The sequence below is a fragment of the Emydura macquarii genome, unplaced genomic scaffold, assembly GCF_026122565.2.
Source record: "Emydura macquarii macquarii isolate MOO-44397 ecotype Brisbane River unplaced genomic scaffold, CSIRO-AGI_Emac_v2 contig_1353, whole genome shotgun sequence".
In the NCBI taxonomy this organism is placed as follows: domain Eukaryota; kingdom Metazoa; phylum Chordata; order Testudines; family Chelidae; genus Emydura; species Emydura macquarii.
Genome location: NW_027131490.1, coordinates 2198120 through 2215993, shown reverse-complemented (window position 1 = coordinate 2215993; position 17874 = coordinate 2198120). Strand labels below are relative to the sequence as shown.

At 40.4% G+C, this 17874-nt stretch overlaps 1 protein-coding gene across 2 annotated transcripts in view; it reads right to left on the bottom strand.

Annotated features, from left to right (window-relative positions):
* The window catches only part of KLF3 (KLF transcription factor 3), a 33343-nt gene extending 20234 nt beyond the window's left edge, over positions 1–13109 (bottom strand). The window contains exons 1-2 of one of the 2 annotated variants that reach the window (XM_067551549.1): positions 8304–8736; positions 7674–7725 (exon numbers count right to left, since the gene is read on the bottom strand). The gene's annotated coding sequence lies outside the window, so the exon portion shown is untranslated. Of the gene's footprint in view, positions 1–7673; positions 7726–8303; positions 8737–12560 lie in introns of those variants that run through there. The other variant, XM_067551548.1, reaches the window with a different exon arrangement.
* Positions 13110–17874: the final 4765 nt, after the last annotated feature.

The window sequence follows — 17874 nt, the reverse complement described above, 5'->3', positions numbered from 1 at the left end:
TAAGATTAAATGTATTTGATTTTATTCTTCCAAATCTAGAGATAAGCTTTATGTTCTTAAATATCCTATTATAATAAAACTGTTGGGTGGCTTGATATAAAAGTTACTTTGCAATTTCAGTAAAACCCTACACGCCTATGATCAGAATACATATAGGCATAGTCCAGTGGGTTATCCGTCAAAAAGTAGCAAACAGGCATTCCATATACATTTTTTTCAATGAAGATAACCTTAATTAATTTATAATGAATGAAAATTTGTCATGAATTCCACAATGCATGAGCTATGAAATATCCAACTGTGTCTAATAGGTCTTCTCATCAAATATTTGACAATGCTTTTTAAAATTCCTTAAAATGTTCCAGTGTTGTCATTTGCACAGTACCTTCCCAACAGGCCAATCCAATTGCCATTAGAGTTCATTAAAAGGCATCCACTGATTTCAATGGAAGCTGGGTTGGGCCCTTAAAGCGCTGATCAGCACACCTACAGCATGCAGTTTTCAGCTTTAATCAGCTGTCACTACACTGTAAGTAGCTGAAAACATGTCCCAGCTCAGATCATCATTTTTTTCCTATCGTTCCAGGTTGAGATTAATTTTTTGTTTAGCTGAAGAGACAGTGAACAGATCTAAATCAGATTCAGGAAGGAGGGCAGTCCAGTACTTGACAGGCTTCAGTCAGTAAGCCTGATAGCAGTGCTGAAACACTCTGGTGCTTTGACACGTAGGCTATGTCTGCACTGACGGTGACAAAGTCGCCGCTGTCAGATCGACTTATCTGAATCGACTGAGCGGTCAGTAAAGACCCGGTCAGTCAAGCCTGAAGTCGACGTTATTAATCCACCCCCGCAAGTGGCATAGTGCTGCGTCGATGGGAACGCGGTTCCCGTCGGCGCCGTGCAGTGAAGACAGCGCGCAGAAGAGAAGCACGGCAGTTGACGGGAGTTATGCAAGTAGGAGGTAAGTGCAGACCAAGCCCTAGTGCCACGCAAGGAGAGGAAATTAAAAACAAAACTAATTTGGAGAGGTACAGTAGATATCAGTTGTGATGTCTGATTGGGAGGCTAATTCAACTGGTTCACCAAAAGGAACTATGACAACTCAAACATTATTTTGTAACAACTGTACATTTCCAAGAGCTTCCTTATTAAGAATAAAATTTCAGAATTTAGATTGTGTTCTATGTAGCCCAGACTGCCTTAAAAAAGGCGCCATCTACTTTGTTAGCTTGTTCAAGCCTATTTTCAGTCTTTCTGCATATGTAGTAACTTAACTATCCAGGTAATCACCATATTTACACATTTACCAAGGGTGACAATTGTGGAGGAAGGAGGGGAAGATGTCAGGGAGTACCAGGCGCCTTTGGAGTGGGACAGAGAAATACTAGAGAAAAAACACAGTAAAACCAAATATTTTAGACAAGTGAAGGAAATTAATACTCAAAGCCATTAAAAAGTGCCATTTGGCAAGCTTTTATAAAAACCATTTGATATGATTTATACATACGAAAAAGCTATTGAACAGACAGAGCCACAAACAGAATCTTGCTGAGTAGAGCCTGGAGGACTGGCAGAGAGTATGCCAGTTAAGAAGGAGAGTATGGGACACAACTTCACCATGCCAGACAAACTGTATGTTCTGTACAGTATATGCGGTGTTAGTCCCATGATATTAGAGACCAAGCGGGTGAGGTAATCTTTTATTGGACTAACATCTGTTGATGAGAGACAAGCTTTCGAGCTTACACAGAGCTCTTCAATAGCTCAAAAGCTTGTCTCTCTCACCAACAGAAGTTGGTCCAATAAAAGATATTACCTCACTCACAGTGACGTCTCTTCATAGTATATGTAAGGACTGACGTTAAGTATTAACAAATTCAATTGCATCCAGCTGGTGGCACTAGAAATCCATAATAAGATGCTACTGTACTCTGTCAAGACAATTCCATTGAGCATAAGCTTAAGGCTCATTAATATATTAAAAGGTTTTAATTGCGTCTGGAATTTTTTTCTCGCAAATCAAACAGTTTAAATGGGATACATAAGAATATGTCTGCCCCAAATTAGACCAATTCCAATAATTCAACACTAATGGGCAATCATGCAATAGTTAATCAGTGTGTACGTACTGGACAAAACAATTAGAAATATGAGAGAAAGAGAGAATGAATTGTTTCAAGCCTACCAGGGATTTACTTTATAGATCAAGAGCAAAGTTTAGTAATTTATGGAAAATACTACAACAGTACATTTTCTAAGTAATTGAAATGAAGAAAGCTTAATTCTCAAAGAACAAACTAAAGCATCACTGAATATAAGCATGAATATGATTATCCTGATAAATGGGAAGGGCGAAATTAAACCAAATTGAGAAAATAAAGAGAAACAGATACATAGTCCAAAGAAACTGCCAGTTCTGTCTAAATTAAAAGTGCATTTTAAGTAATAGCTTTGAAAGATAGAAAATTATAAAATTTGGATATGTCTATGTAAATTTGTCAATATGCCTGTGAGAAAGTTGAAAAACAATTATGCAATCTTACCAGTGACTTAAGGGGATCATTTATATTAGATATTTTTCTGGTTTTAACCATTTCAGATAATCTACTGACAAATTAAATTTTCTTAGTCACCTTCATGTGAAGGAACTTTGTTTATACATGACTTCCCAAAGATACAGATATATGCATGTATCAATACATGAATACAGAGGATAAAGGATATTCTACAATGCAAAAACAACCCAAGCCTTCACTGCATACCAGTCTTCATATATATGAGAATTTGTAAATATCTGCTTTCAGAAGATTTCCAGAAATTTTTCATTTTTAATTTAAATGTGTTTTGTTAGAGTGACACCATCAACTTGTAATCTAGTCACTGGAAAAAAACGTTTAGCAGTTTCAAATAAAAGACCTTCCCTGCCCCTAACCTATTCCCTCTGCTATTTTTTGTAGTTTTGCAAATCACGTTTTCTCTATTTTTACAGTGTTTTTTCTCTCCTTCTGCTTTGTGAGAGACTCATACAGAAACCAAAGAAAGTGACTAAGCCCCATATCCTGCAAACACTTCAACATATGCCTAACTTTACATGTGTAAAATTACAGATTACATATTTGTAATATATTACACATATACACATACACAAATATTACACATATTTGCAGAATTAGGGCCTAACTGACTGTACAGAGGTTAGAATGAAACTGACAATAGAAAGTGTCTTGCAGAAAGTGAAAAATTTGGTCTTTCATTTAGAGTCATCTAAAAAAATAGAATTTTTTTTTACTTTTATTGCTGTATCATAGTATATAAGTTGTGTGTCCCTTTAATGTATTATACTGTTCTTTTACCGTACTATTTCCATCTAAATAGTAAGAGAAGCTGATTTTGGACAGAGGACAATACAATAAGCATGATTTTTCGGTCCTGTGAGGCTGGGTGATATGTCTGTATTCTCAGCTGGTGCACATAGTGGCATGGTTTAGCTCCACTGTATTCAGTTTATGCCAGCTGAGGGTCTGATACTTAGGAAACTGTTGTTCTGGGATGAACTCTAAGGGTGAAAATAAACCCATGGAACAATGATCTGTGTATTTAAAAGAATAATGCTGCAATGAAAGAAAGACACATTGGTCTTTCACATTGGTGTGAAGCGTGAATCTGTTTCAAGTAAGTAAACAAAAAAATTGTATTTTGTTATTTATGATAATATTTTATAGTAAAGGTTCTGTAGTATTCTTGTAAAAATCAGGCATACATAGTTATGCCAGATCTCACTGTTCCCTTACTATTAAAATATTTGAGGAGTAGGGGGAGACTGCCTTATTTCTGTGAAATATAAGGTGTGAAGAATAGTAGGGATCTGCCTACACAATATTTTCATAACGTATTTGTTTCACAGCCGGAAGCTTGTTTAGTAAATAAGTTTAATTTCTAGAAAACTAAAGTACCCTCTCAAGTATCAGGTGTACCCTCCAGACAGCAAAGTAAGGAGAAACCATAAAATTCACACAAAGTATATTAAAAAATCAGAGGAGGAGTCTTGATCTCTCTCAAATTAGATGAGCTATTTTCCACTGAAGTGTTTTTACGTGGGTAAAAGCATTTATGCAGTATGTAATCTGAAACTAAATAATTAACTGCAATCCAGTAGGCAAACATTCCACCCCCTCTTTCTCTCTTTGCTAACAAGCCACCCAGTTTTACTTTCCTGCCTCCTCCCATTCACTCCACCCTATGGAACTTTGCCAAGGCAGTCCAACTTGTCCAAACAGGACATGGCTTTTGATAAGATTCTGCTCACACCCTGAATTTCTAAAAGACAAGTGAAGCAATTGATTTTTGTATGCAAATAAGGACAGGTGCAAAGGTAAAGTCCAAGCAAAGTCCCTCAACATTTTCACAGCTAAAGCCAAGCAAAAAGACAGCGAGTGATAAAAAACCCTGCCATTTATTAAAGGAAAACTCTGTGTTTAAATCCTTTCCAATATTCAGCGATCCATCTCTTCTGAAATGACTTTTTACCACCAAAAAATAGTTAATTTTCCTGTCAACATCAAAGACTTCTCAGTTTTAACTTCTTGACACGTATGGTTTGTTATTTCAGAGATGTGAGTAAGAGTACTTAACACATATTCCAACAATAAGGATTTGTACAGACTATTTACTCTGGATCAGATTCGCCCATGGGCATAGCAGCAACAGACTTCACCCAGCACTGTACTGCTAACACAGATGGAGGGCAGCCAGAAAACAGAGAGGGGCTCTGCATACCCATATTGCTCCACCAGTTCCATATAGCTTACTGTGAAGAGGTGGTTTTGGATTGGGGGCTGGTCTTAACCACATAGATCCAGCAGCTACAAATCCCCAAGAGAGATGCACAAGGACTTTCGCTCCTGTTCTAGTTAAATATCTGGAATAGTGGCCAATGATCGCATCCACACAATGGCTGGGGGTGATGAGAACAGATTCTGCCCCTCCCATCTTCTGCACAGTACCCTGCACAAAACTTGTTTACTTTATTCCGTTTTTGTGTTAGGTGAAAACAGGAGAGGCACCCTATACTGTTGTGAGACTCAATCATTGTTTAGAGACTGCTAATTATTATTGGTATAATTACAAAATAACTTACTCATTGCCACTAAATCAGCACTGGATCAGGGCCCACTACTACAGCTTTTGCAATAATGTATCTACTAGACAACTTGACTCAAGTGTCCAAGGTTTTGCAGTCCAGACCCAATTCTGATTATCTGAAACTACTTCTTCCTTCATGAGCTTCAAGCTAAATCCCCCCAATAAGACTGGATGAGAAATCATCTTCAGTTGAGTCTTAAAAGATAACAGAAACTGGTCCTCCTCTGTTGAACTAACAGGATTCCCTGAAAGGGTTAAAGGAAGTCCCCTCCATAGTTGGTAACAAGATTTGTAGTAGTTGCTCCTCAAGGCCCCACATCAGCAAAACACACAAGAACAAACTCAGTCTTCCATGGGAAGTAAGCATGTACTTAAGTGCTTTCCTACATTACGCTCTAAAATAGCACCAGGCAAAGAAAATTTCAAATTTAGATTAGCAATTAGATTTAGTCAGAGGGAACAAAACTGAGAAGAGTGAAGATCCATGGCTTGTCTTCAACACAGAGACTATACTGGTATAGCTATATTGCTATAGCTATGCCCATGTAACCCCATAATATAGACACAGCCCACATCAATGGAAGGGGTTTTTCTGCCAGTGTGGGAACATCACTGCCCTCCAGACCCCCCATGACAGTAGCTACATCAATGGATGCATTCTTCTATGGACACAGCTGTGTCTACAATGGAGTTAGGCCAGCATACCTAAATTGGTCAGGGGTGTGGTTTTTTCACATCACTGACTGATGTAGCTATGTCAACCTAACTTTTAAGTTTAGGCTGAGACCCAGAGACAGCACTGCTAGGGAAAGGAGCGAAGCAGTTTGGCCCACAAACAGCAGTACTGCGGAAAGTTATAAGGAATTGGCTGCAACTGCAACAAGAGACAATTTTTACTAATGGGTAGCTTTTAAAAAAAAAATTAAAAAATTAAAAAATAAAAAATTTACAGCTATGTTACACACACTCTATAGCAGTATGGCTGAAAAACACATTTTTCCCAAATAAAAAAAGTCTTAGAAAAGAGTTTCTAAGGGTATTCATAAAAGAAGTATTTGTTAGAAGTTTCCACTGAGAAAACAAACTTTGCATCCATACAACCATGTGCAATCCCTATTTTATATATATTGGACCTAAAGAAGAAAGAAAAAGAAAAGATCTTTAGCCACCTCCTTACACAATACTGCATACAATACTCTCCCTTATCAGGGTAGACTGCTGTCTGGTTTCCTGTCTCAAGCTACTGCTTACAAGGAGAAATAGTTTAGTAAAGAGAACAGATCAGACTTCTGAAAACAAGTGAAATATGTAGAATGACATGACAATCTTTCCTCTCCAAACTGAACCTTTTTATTAAAAATTTTTAAAAAAGTTAATTTTAAAGAGAATTTGAAAGGAAGAATAAAACTAGCCTTTGTTCTATTAGGTAAGACTGGTTGGGGAAGAAAGAACGCGAGAGAACTCAAAGCTGGTTTTACATACAGAGAAATCAGGCTGAGTGTCTTTAAAAAAAAATCCAACATCAGGATACAAAATATAATCCTTTAATATTAAAGCACAAGTATGCTCTGTTACTTGCTCAAGCATATTCCAGATAGATTTTTACACCCTTGACCACATGGGGCAGAGCTAATAATCTCTAATCATTAAGTGATGAAAAATACATTAATGAATAATAGTTTACTCTCTTAATTTCAATGAAGATTTGAAAATAGGAAAGAAATGTCCATGAGCATGTGTGTGTATGTATCTAGGGAAATGAAGAGCAGAGGGGATGGTGGGGGTGGAAGAACAATTAGATAAACATGGACTCTCTAAGAGTGGAGGTTTTGTCACTCCTTCATGTACCAGAGTTACCAACTCCCTCCAATCCCCACTTCTCTTTCCATAATGACTTACTTTAGTATTTTAAATCTGTTAGAGCTTTATTTTTCTATTTCGCTAACACACACTTATACTAGTTTCCCTTGGGACAGATCAACAATAGCTATTAAGTCCCTAAAAGGAAGCCCTGGCGCTAGATAAAACCTGAATAGTGAAGGGTTAAATCTGTTCCCTAAATCAGCTCTGCCAAACTTCACATTCTGGATTGGAAGCAACAAGCCTTGGAATGAAAACACAAAGCTTCAATCCTGGCTGCACAGAAGAGTTTTATTTTTGAAAGGACCTCCTGCTAGCTGTGTTGGTTAATGTAAAAAATTTGTTCTACAAAATGCAGAATTTTATTGTAATATGAAACTCAGATTTTATAAAAATTTGACTACAGAAAGTTTTGAATATTAAAATGTATTATGCTTACACATTGGCTCCTAATACTAAACTAAAACTAGTGCAACACCTTTTGCTGATCCACGTAGAAAAGACGAAATATGACTGAGGCTGAAATCCTGTACAGATTAACTAGTAGCTAAATTACATTTATTCACTGTGCAATGCCAATATACGGTACATAATTTTCTAACAGCAGCAAAAGAACAACAGTATAAATCCCTAAAAGAGAGGAAATAAAGATTCTTAAAAATACAACTTACCAAAATTATTAGCTTGTGTGTTCACTTGAAATAATTTTTACAATTTGTATTTCTGAAGAGATAAAAAGCAAAATAATGTAAGTATCCATGTATAGCATATGTGCATTTCAGTGAGTTATAATTTAGATCTAGTTAAAATTTAGTTATCTGCGTTCCCAATAAGTGTCTTCCTATTATGTTTTTTGAAAGAAGTATTGCAAATGTGTCCAACATAAACTTCCCCTTTTTAAAGTTTAACATCTAAAAAAGCCAGGAGCAGCAGAATAAAAATTGAAAAACAAGTTAAATAAAAAGGACACATTTAAAAAGATGGAAACATTTCTTTGTGTCTGCAAGAAAATGTATGTTTTTCCAAACATAACAAATGAGAGAGAAAGACAGTCTATCTCCTATATTCATATAATTTCTCATTCAGTTAGGGCCTGATCCAAAGCCCATTGAAGTTCAGGGGAATCTTTCTATCAGTTTCAATGAGCTTGGTCTCAGGTCCTTAGTACTTCTCCAGTCAGACACAGACTAACAGAAAAATTTCTAATGTCCTCTTTTTGAATTTCCTCTTGATGTTTCTCTATGTCTGTCCACAGCAGACAAAAGAAAAAAAAATCTTATCAAAGTTGAAAAATCATGTACTTTACTCCTTCAAAAAATGCTCAGTTAAGCAAAGTGTAGGACTGCCATATCCATTTAATCCAAAGAAAGTTGTTAGCAATGTCTCATTTTCCTGCATTAAATCTGGAAGAGTACGGATCCTTGAATTCTGATAATAGTAAGATATTTTCTCCCTTCAAAAAATGGTACAATTTTAATCTTGACCAAAACTGGAACAGAAAATGATCACGGTGGTATCTTCAGAAGAGATGAGGGGAGAAGCCAATAGGTTTTCACAAAAATGAATATATAGTGCTGGAGTCTCTTCTGACTTGCACTGGTATTACACCAGTGCAGCTCCGTTGACTTTAATGGAATTATTACAGACTTATATCGGCACAAGTAAGAGGAGAAATCAGGTTTTTTAATCAAACACAGGTTTTTAGAAAAGGGAATGAAACTCATTATTCACCCATGTAAATCTACTGGAGTAGACGAGGATGTGTTAAAAGGTTAACTCAGACTTCTCATGATGACATAACACAAGCATCTTAAGCAATCATGAGTGTGTAGAGACATGATAATTCACTGGGTGGGGACTGGGAGTTGCGGGGCAGTGGCAGGGGGCCTGGACTGGGCTACTGATCTACTAAAAAAACAGCCTGAAACAGGAAAGAGCACACATATGCCACTTGGAATGTGTGACGCAAACCCCAGCCTTGAAACAAAGAACAGGAAACAGCTCTGCTGGCTGTGCTGGAGAGAAAGCACAGAGAAACATTTAGGCAGCCCTCTCTGACCCTATATTCATGAGCAGCTGGAGTTTTTTAAACAACAACAGTGGGTGGAGGTGTTTGTTCATTGGGTGTGAATACAAACACTGTCTTTATAAAGAGACCTGCCCTATTTACAAACAAGCAAATATCTACACTTAACACCAGAAGGGAGCATGTGATTTTTAGACACCACAGGTCATGATAATTAACTCCAGCCTTCTCTTGGATTTCTTTTTGCATCCAAACTGCTAATATTTAACTACAGCCTGAATTTTATAAAACTTCATACAACTATCTCTTAGCTAAAAATTGAGGGATCAGATCTTTACAGTAATTAATTTTAAAACTACAGCCTATTTAAAAAATTGGCTATTTTCCCACTGCAAATATTCAGTATCGTTTGACAGCTGAAGACTGACAATAATTTAGTGCGTGCCATGTTGGACACAAGATATTATAGAGACAAGGTGTGTGAGCTAATATCTTTTATTGGACCAACTTCTGTTGGTAATACAGACAAATGCTCAAGCATACACAGAGCTCTTCTTTTCAGTGCACTGATGACAGAACTTAAATTTCAACAGTTATTAAAGACCCACTCTACTAAAACACATATCTATAACAATCCACACTAATTTTCACTTTTCTGTACTTTTGCTTCAGTTGCACTTATAAAATGAGATTTTAACTGTAGAACCAGTTAACCACAAATATAATTTTTTATTTTTGACAAATCACTAATACACATCACACTAAAACCATCAAGCTACTTAAGGAAGAAAATATAATGAGAATAGAGAGCTCTGGGGATGGGGGGAGAGAGAAGCACAACTCATCTAACATGAAATATATCAAAATAAAAGTTTTATACTTGGTTTCATTGGAACAACTACTTCACTATTCTTCCTTTTACAACATGCTTTGAACTAGTTCCGTGTGGTGGAACAGACAGCTGCTGTACCTGATATTATCAGACATGGGAATGTGTTACTGCAAGTTATGTGGATTAGCATCCTAGTAATGAGAATAACCACTATAAATTTCAATTTAGTAACTGCAGTTTCAGAAGTACATGAGATTACAACTGGTTACATAAGAATCTATACAACAGTGTACGGTTGTATGTTCTATAGTTATTTTACCAGTTTCTTATTTTCTTCATACTCACCATTTGGAAAGGTAAGTATAAGAAGTAGCTAAGTATTTGTTTAGCCCTCCCTCCCCCACTCTGTAATATCTGAGCACTTTCAACTAGCTTAATTCACTTTTACATCATTCCTTACCTGAACACTTTTGTTTTTGTAGGGTTGTAGTCATGTCGGTCCCAGGATATTAGAGAGGCAAAGTGGGCAATATAGTCCAATAAAAGATTACCTCACCCACCTTGTCTCACCTGAGTTTTTGGCTGATTACTATAGCTTTTGTGTATTTCCACAATATTGTTGGGCACTTTCATAACTTACTTACTGACAAAATGTTAGTTTCTGCATAAAAGGAAAGGACCATTTTACATCTCCTTTCTCCATCCTCCCACCTCCTCCCATTGTCCCAGGCTTTAACTAGTGAATGCAAAACACATTTACCTGCTTGCATAAAAGGAAAGTATGTCACTCAACTACACTCTGCTGCATACTCTTATATTTGAAAATATTAGTTCTATTGAATTAAATCATACATTTTAAAGTACAAGGGATAAAGTTAGTCTGATGTAAGTATCCTCAAGGTCAGACAGGATTATCAAATCCAGATGTGGTGGTTCCTCTCATATAAGAAGTTCCTCATATAACAATCAAGAGAGCATATCTTTAATATTTTATAGAAAAAACATGAGTGAGCAGCAATTCTGTTTTTTGTTTTCAATACAGATTAAAGAACACTTATGGACATTATCAATAAAATCAAAGCTATGAAGTCCCTCCATCAGCGACCCAAACTCAGCTTTTCATAACAATACCACATTCAAAGTTGAGCCCTATGAATTGTGACACTTCCTGAGTTTTCAAAGGTCCACTATGTAGAGGCAGAGCACAAGCAGACAATGCAGGTACAGTAAATCTGAATCAGAATGAGTATAGATAAATATATTGATTTAATCAAAGTATTTCTGAGTTAAAAAGAATGACCATTTGAACTATTCTAAGCTAAAGTATTACGCCTGATATTTTGCTACTTTCTGTAGGATTTCAGCATGGGATCTTAAAGAACTTGTTTCTCTAGTCCATTCCCCCTTCCTCTCCTCCCTAACCCCCCGCTATAATACTTCAGTGTAAAAACTTACATCTGACCAAGATGGAAGATAAATATTCCTATTCCCATTTACACATGGAGCAACAACATTCATAAAGGCAGGAAGTCAATTATGGATGTCATTTCCAATTTCTTATAAAAGTTATATTAAGTGTCCAAGCGATCATAAATATTAGACATTTTAACTTTTTCCTAGACAAGTGTTAAATGAGACTAGATGATGTTAATATTTGGTTTTAAAAACATTTAAGGACTATTTTATCCCTGATGTAATTTTGCTACAGTCAGTCGAGTTATACCAGTTATATATTTGGCCATTAAACTATTCCACAGTGTTATAATCCTGACAATGTCTTACTGATAGACTACTATTTAAAAAACAAACAAGCAAAACCAAACGTCTTCACTAATTTTTCCCCAGAGAAGACCAACATTTGCAATCCAACCGAAGTGAATGAACCCATTGCACTGTCCAACCCAATTTTGTACTTTAATAGCATTAGCAAGCTCTGATGACATTTTTAAATGTAAACTCCTCTATTGTACTGCAGTCCCCCATCTGCCGATAGATGCTCTGGGGGCTGAAACAACTGCTACTAACTGAGTAGCAAGAGCCCAAGAGAACGTCTCAAACAGTCCGAGCCAAGAGCGGAGAAGAAAGTGACTCCCTTTCATAGTGAGACAATGGAGCAAATGTACATGTCTCGGGATCAGCACCAGAGAGCGGAGCCAAAGGCCACACAGGTGTGTGATTTTTCTTACCCAATCTCTGTCAAAGCCAGTAAGTCAGAGAAAACCACACACACCAGAGCAGACCCCTCTGTTTTGTCCCACCCTCTCTCAGAAGCTTTGCAGCAATCGCAGAAGCTGGGGCTGGAAACATCCGCAGAAACCCCCCTGCTCGTCCCCCTACACACACACGTGACCTTCTGTCCCCTCTGTCTCTTCTCTTCCCAGAAAGAGACAAAGTATCAGCGGAGTTGGTAACCCCTCCTCCCCATCTCACAAGCTGTGCAGAACCTGATAATAAAGCCACAGTAGCTGGAGATAGAAACACACACACACCCGGCTCCCTACCCCCCAACAACTTTCGCAGCAGCCCGAGTCCCACAGAAGTTACTTGGAGCGTGTCAAGCTGCCGGGCCGGGCCGGGCCGGGCGTGCAGAACCTGCCCCCGGCCCGAGCAGACCCCTCCCCCCAGAGCCTCAGCGGGCTCGCCGCTCTGCATGCACCCAGGTCACCCCCAACCCCAAACCGCTCCTCCCCAAACGCCGACCTGCTCCAGCAGCTGGACACTTCGCGTGTTGCTCTCAGAAGCCAAGAAGCAGCCTCCGCTCCACGCTCACCCGCAGCAGGGTAGGGGGCCTCCGCCGCCTCCGGGGTCGCTCGAAAAGCCCGGGGCTGGGGGCTGTGATAACAGAGCAAAGCGACCAGCCCACGGCCCGGCTCCCTGCGCTCAGTCCGCGGTGGCCGTGCGTCTCTGGGTGGGGAGCGGGTGCTCGCTCGCTTGCTCGCTAGTCGGCTCGGCTCGGCTCAGCTCCCCCGGGCTCCTGGCACTAGTCTCCGCTGTCACATGACGCCGGCGCCGCTCGCTCTGCCAGGCTCCCTTGGCCGGCGGGGTAAGGGGAGGGTCAGGGAGGGGAGCGCGGCCAGGGCGGCTCCCAGCTCGCTGGGTGGAGGCTGCGCCGGAGGGGCCGGGACGGGAGGGGCCGAGTCAGTCGCTCGCACACCCAGCCAGGCACGCACTCCCCCCCTCGCCCTGCCCCGCGGGGGCAGACAGACTCACAGACACTAATTATCCCCAGCACCGCGGCGGAGCCGCCGCCCAACCGGCCCTTCCAGCTGCTCCCCCGCCTCTCCCGAGCTGCGTGTGTGTCAGGCAGAGGCGTGCGCCTGGCACCAGGCGCCAACTACGCCCCCCGGCCGGCCGAGCAAAGCCGCGGCCGCGGCAAAACAACCGCGCGGCGCGGCGCGGCGCGCCCCGGGGACAGCAGGAAGGGAGGGTCTGGGCTGGGCTGGGCTGAGCTGAGCTGGCTTCCCGAGCACGGGCTGGCGTGGCTGGGATTGGGAAAGAGGACCGGCACCACGTAGAGACCGAGGCGGCCGCGGCCGTCACCCCGGTGACCCAGTTCCCCCACCCACGGAGCCCGCCTCTGCCGGGCCGCCCTTTGCATAGCGCCGGGCACTGCGGCGGAGCCGGAGCGACCACGGCGGCTCCGTCCGTCCTCTGGCGGGGCTGCCCCTTCCCTTAGTTACCATGGGCTTGGGGACTGCGGTGTGACGCGGCTGCACCCCCGGGCCCTGTGGTGGGCTAAGGCTGTGACTGTGATCCAGCGTGGCTAGGGGTTAGGGCACCGGCGCATCGCATACATGAAACGGACCAGAAATGTAGAGTCGCTGCTATCACATTAAAAGAAAAAGTAAAACAAAGAAAACAAATGGAAATCCCATTAGGGGCCGGGTTCTGCTTTCTGTTACAGGAGTGGTATGTGCTCAGCGATTCTTGAGCCAACTTTTTCTAAGTGCCTAACTTTAGGTACTTAACAGGTTTGGCCAAAGTGACCAGGTCAAGGCAACACAAGAAGTCCTGAATTGTGTTCTTGGGCACACCAATGTAAATCTTAAAGTCAATGGAGTGACTCTGGATTTAGACGGCTGTCAGAGCATGCTCTGGCCCTAAGTGGGAAACAGTGCCAGGAATGAAACACATCTCCTGATTTCTAGTCCCATCCTCTAACTACGAGACATTGTTACGTATTTAGGGCCAGCTTCTGGAACCCTTACTCCACAAATAGTCCCATTAACTTCAGTAGAACAATGTGTGGTCTCACATGCTACCCAGCCTGATTAAGGGTGTCAGAATCTGGCCCTGAGTGAGTGCCACTGATGGGCTCAGCACTGTTCAGGCTATGGAAGAGGCAGTTGCCCTTTCCCGAAGGAGATTACAATCAAATACACTACAGTACAAAGTGATACACAAGTAGAAGGTCCCAGGATATTCAAATTTTAGAGTGACACACAAACAATGGGAAAAATTTTGCTCTCACACACATGCAACCATAGACTGAAAGTGGAATTTGCCCCATGTCTCCAATTTATCTACTTTTACTTAGGACAGGAGTCTCAGTGGAATCTGCTAAGTGTTCAATACTTTTGAAAATCAGGTCACTTATTTAGATGCCCAAATATGGATTTAAGAGCCTAATTATAGGAGCCCATTTTTGAAAATATAGGTCTAAAGTTCCCAACTTCATGGGTTAGGCTATGATTCTGTCATTAACTTGCCACATTATGGCTAGGAATTGTAACACATTCAGTATGGTGTGTCAAATCATGCAATCTCCTGACACACCTATAATACCTAAAAATAAAACCAGGCAAGGGACAAATTCTGCCTTCCCTAAGGCCCAAATACTGCATGGAAGAGCTGTGTGGACAGATGGAAGCCCGTCAGAACATTCTGTGAGTGCAGGGGTCCTGTGTGTCGACCTTATTGCAAGATCAGGACCTTATATTATAAGTCAATATATGTCAATACCTTTGAAAATCAGGTCATATATTTCAGTGCCTAAATAAGGACATAAGAACCTAACTTTAGGCACCAGTTTTTCAAAAGTTTGATTGTAATGTATTCTATTCCCTTTGATTTTTTTATAATAATATTATAAAAACAATACAAAGACATAAAGGCAAAAAGACCTAGTTGTTTAAGCATTCTACTGTTTGCTTTGTTTACAGACACATTACAATCCGTGCTTTTTTAGTTCAAGGATGTTTTAATGTATTCTTTGGATCATCTTACCACATTCTCTAGGCACCATGGTGTTGTAAAAACTGAACTAGAGCACCAGTCTGAAACTTGGAAGAATACTACACTAACACAACAATAAATTGTAATCTCTCCTTCTGAGTGATTATGATGCATCATGTCACTATGCAGTATTGTTGAAATATTATCATATAACTCTTAAAATGTGAAATTTTATGTTATAAGGCTATAAAAATATATATAAAAATAAACATAATCAGTGCACACCAAATGGTCGCAGTGTATCTCAGCGTAGCGAAGAGGAGCTGCTGCAATGTTCCTACATACATATGTTCAAGTATAAGGTAAGATAAAAGTAATACTACTAATTATGTGCCAATTCTACTGTAATTTATTCAGGTGGAGTTACCACTGATTGCACTAGTATTAAACCTGTGAAATCAAAAACAGAATTGACTCAGTATCAAATTGTTGGAAATATCAAAAGATATAATATATGTCCATTAGGTCCCACTGCTTTTCTCTCATGTCAAAGGGAGTTTTGTCTGTTATAGCCTGATTCTGATCTCACTTATACCTGTTTTACTCCAATGTAATGTCATGACTTCAATGGAGTGACTCCAGATTTATACCAATGCAGGTGAGAGGAGAAACAGGACTCTGAGTCATTTTTGGCTAAGCAAAGTAAGGCCCTGCACTCAATTTGACAGCATTTATCTGTCTGTCGTAATGCAATAACTTTTGAATGCCGTATCCAATCAATTCCAAATTTTCACAGAGTGTTCTAGGCATCAGTGGGTACAACCCTATTGATTTGGGGTGAAAATAAGAAAAATGGAAAGGGGAAATGAGGGACATGCAAAGCTCCCGGCACCTGGTTAGCACCCACATTAGCTTCATCCAGGTCTGTATCTGTCTCAAGATCAAAGAACTGGTTGATAGCAGTCATTAATACCCTCTATCTCTGCCCATCCTTCCAATAGAGTTTAAAATATAGGGGAGAATGGGAGACCGTGGTGTCGGTGATGGGAAAATAAGTGCACACAGAACCCTGGGCATGTGGTGGAGGAGGGAATGGGGGACACACAGAACCTCTGGCATGGGAGGGGAGAGCATATGGGACTCTGGCATGGGGGCAGGAGGAATGAGGGGACACTCCTATGTGGGGCAAGGTGGGAGGGGTCAAGAAGTCACTGAAATAGAGAGGTGTGGGAGGGAGCTAGTGGTGGGGGGTGAGCATGGAAGGATTAAAGGAGCTCCTGGTGTATGCAATGAGCTCACCCTATAGCAGCAATGGGGTGTGCGACCTTCTAGTTAAAATGCTTAAAGGGTCAGTCCAAAGTCATGGTATAGGACCATATTCACCCTGGTGAAATTTATCCCCACTGAAGTCAGCTGAGTTACACGGACAAATTTGTTCCAAAGTTCCTACAAAATTATGTTTTTTAAAAGTAAGCCATGTTTTTTATTTTGCTTCCCAAGACAAAATTAATTTAAATGAAAGGTTGTTAAATCCAGAGCTGAGAACTTTGCTGCCACAAGTTTTGGAAACTGCTATAATATTTTTAATCATTTCACTAATCTTTAGACCATCGGGGAGAACTTGGAGAAAGGTGCTGGTCTCAAACACTGCAGCTATTAAACTGACATGAATTGCAATGTGTTGCAAAGAGCTCAATACTATATTCCATATGCAGGAAAAACTCCCAATAAAATGGGAGTTTTGCCTTCTCAAGGGATATGGGATAAGGCCTACAGAGATGCAAAGTACAAAAATATGTGTTTGTAAACTGAGTAGTGAATACTGCAAAGTTTCAGGTCAGGTAGTTAGCAACTAAATCTGGTACTCATGAACCTGTCTCTGGAATGAATCAAAGGGAGACTGCTCTCCATATCGACAGTAGTATTCATTGTCTTTGATTGTGGTAAACACATTACACATCTCTGAGAAGCCATATATTTCACAGACCATTTCAAGTTGTATGCTAATAAATATATTTTGTTATACTTTTTATTACAAGTTTGGATGATACAAACATTTGCTAATTAATCATAGCAATATCGTAATGTAGGCAAATGTTGTTTTTCCCAGTTGTATAAATGTGGAATTGAAACACTGAGGACTAGATTCACAAGTGGAACTTGAGCACAGCAATGTTGAGCATAGCAGCACCTAACTTTTGTTGCACTGCTGCCTACTGGAATTCACAGCCCCAAGTTAGGTGCCCAGGCTCCCTATACAATGCATGGGGAGAGTTAGGCATCTAAAAAAGGAAGTCACCAAAGCTGGCTGCCTCGTTTACCAAAAGGAAATGCTGAGGAGAGGGGTGGGGCCTCAGCCCTGCACCTTAAAGGCAGTTTGGTGTCTAACTCTGGGCCAGAGAAAAATATCTGTCTCTACTCAGGTTTCACAGCCATTGGAGTTTAGTGTGTAAGTCAGGTGAGCTGTCTTTCACAAAAAATGAAGGAGGATCTAGTGATGCCCTTGTACCCAAGATCAGAACACTCCCTCAGCATGTAGGAGACTCAGGTTCACACCCTCCTCTGCTGATAAAGGGTAGCACCTGGTATACAACTCTTGCATCTCCCAGGTGAATGCCCTATATGACTCATCTGCATCTTTTTGCAGACATTTCTCACTCAGTTCTGGGAGCTGGCTGGAGATGAAATCAGTTTGCTGCTTGCAGTGAAAGCTCTTGTTGTGAAAGCTCCACAATCAGGAATCTATTAAATTCATAACAGTCAGAAATTTCCCCTTTCAAAAAGTTGGGCCCTGATCTTGCAAACACACACGTGAGTAACTTTATACATGTGCGTCATC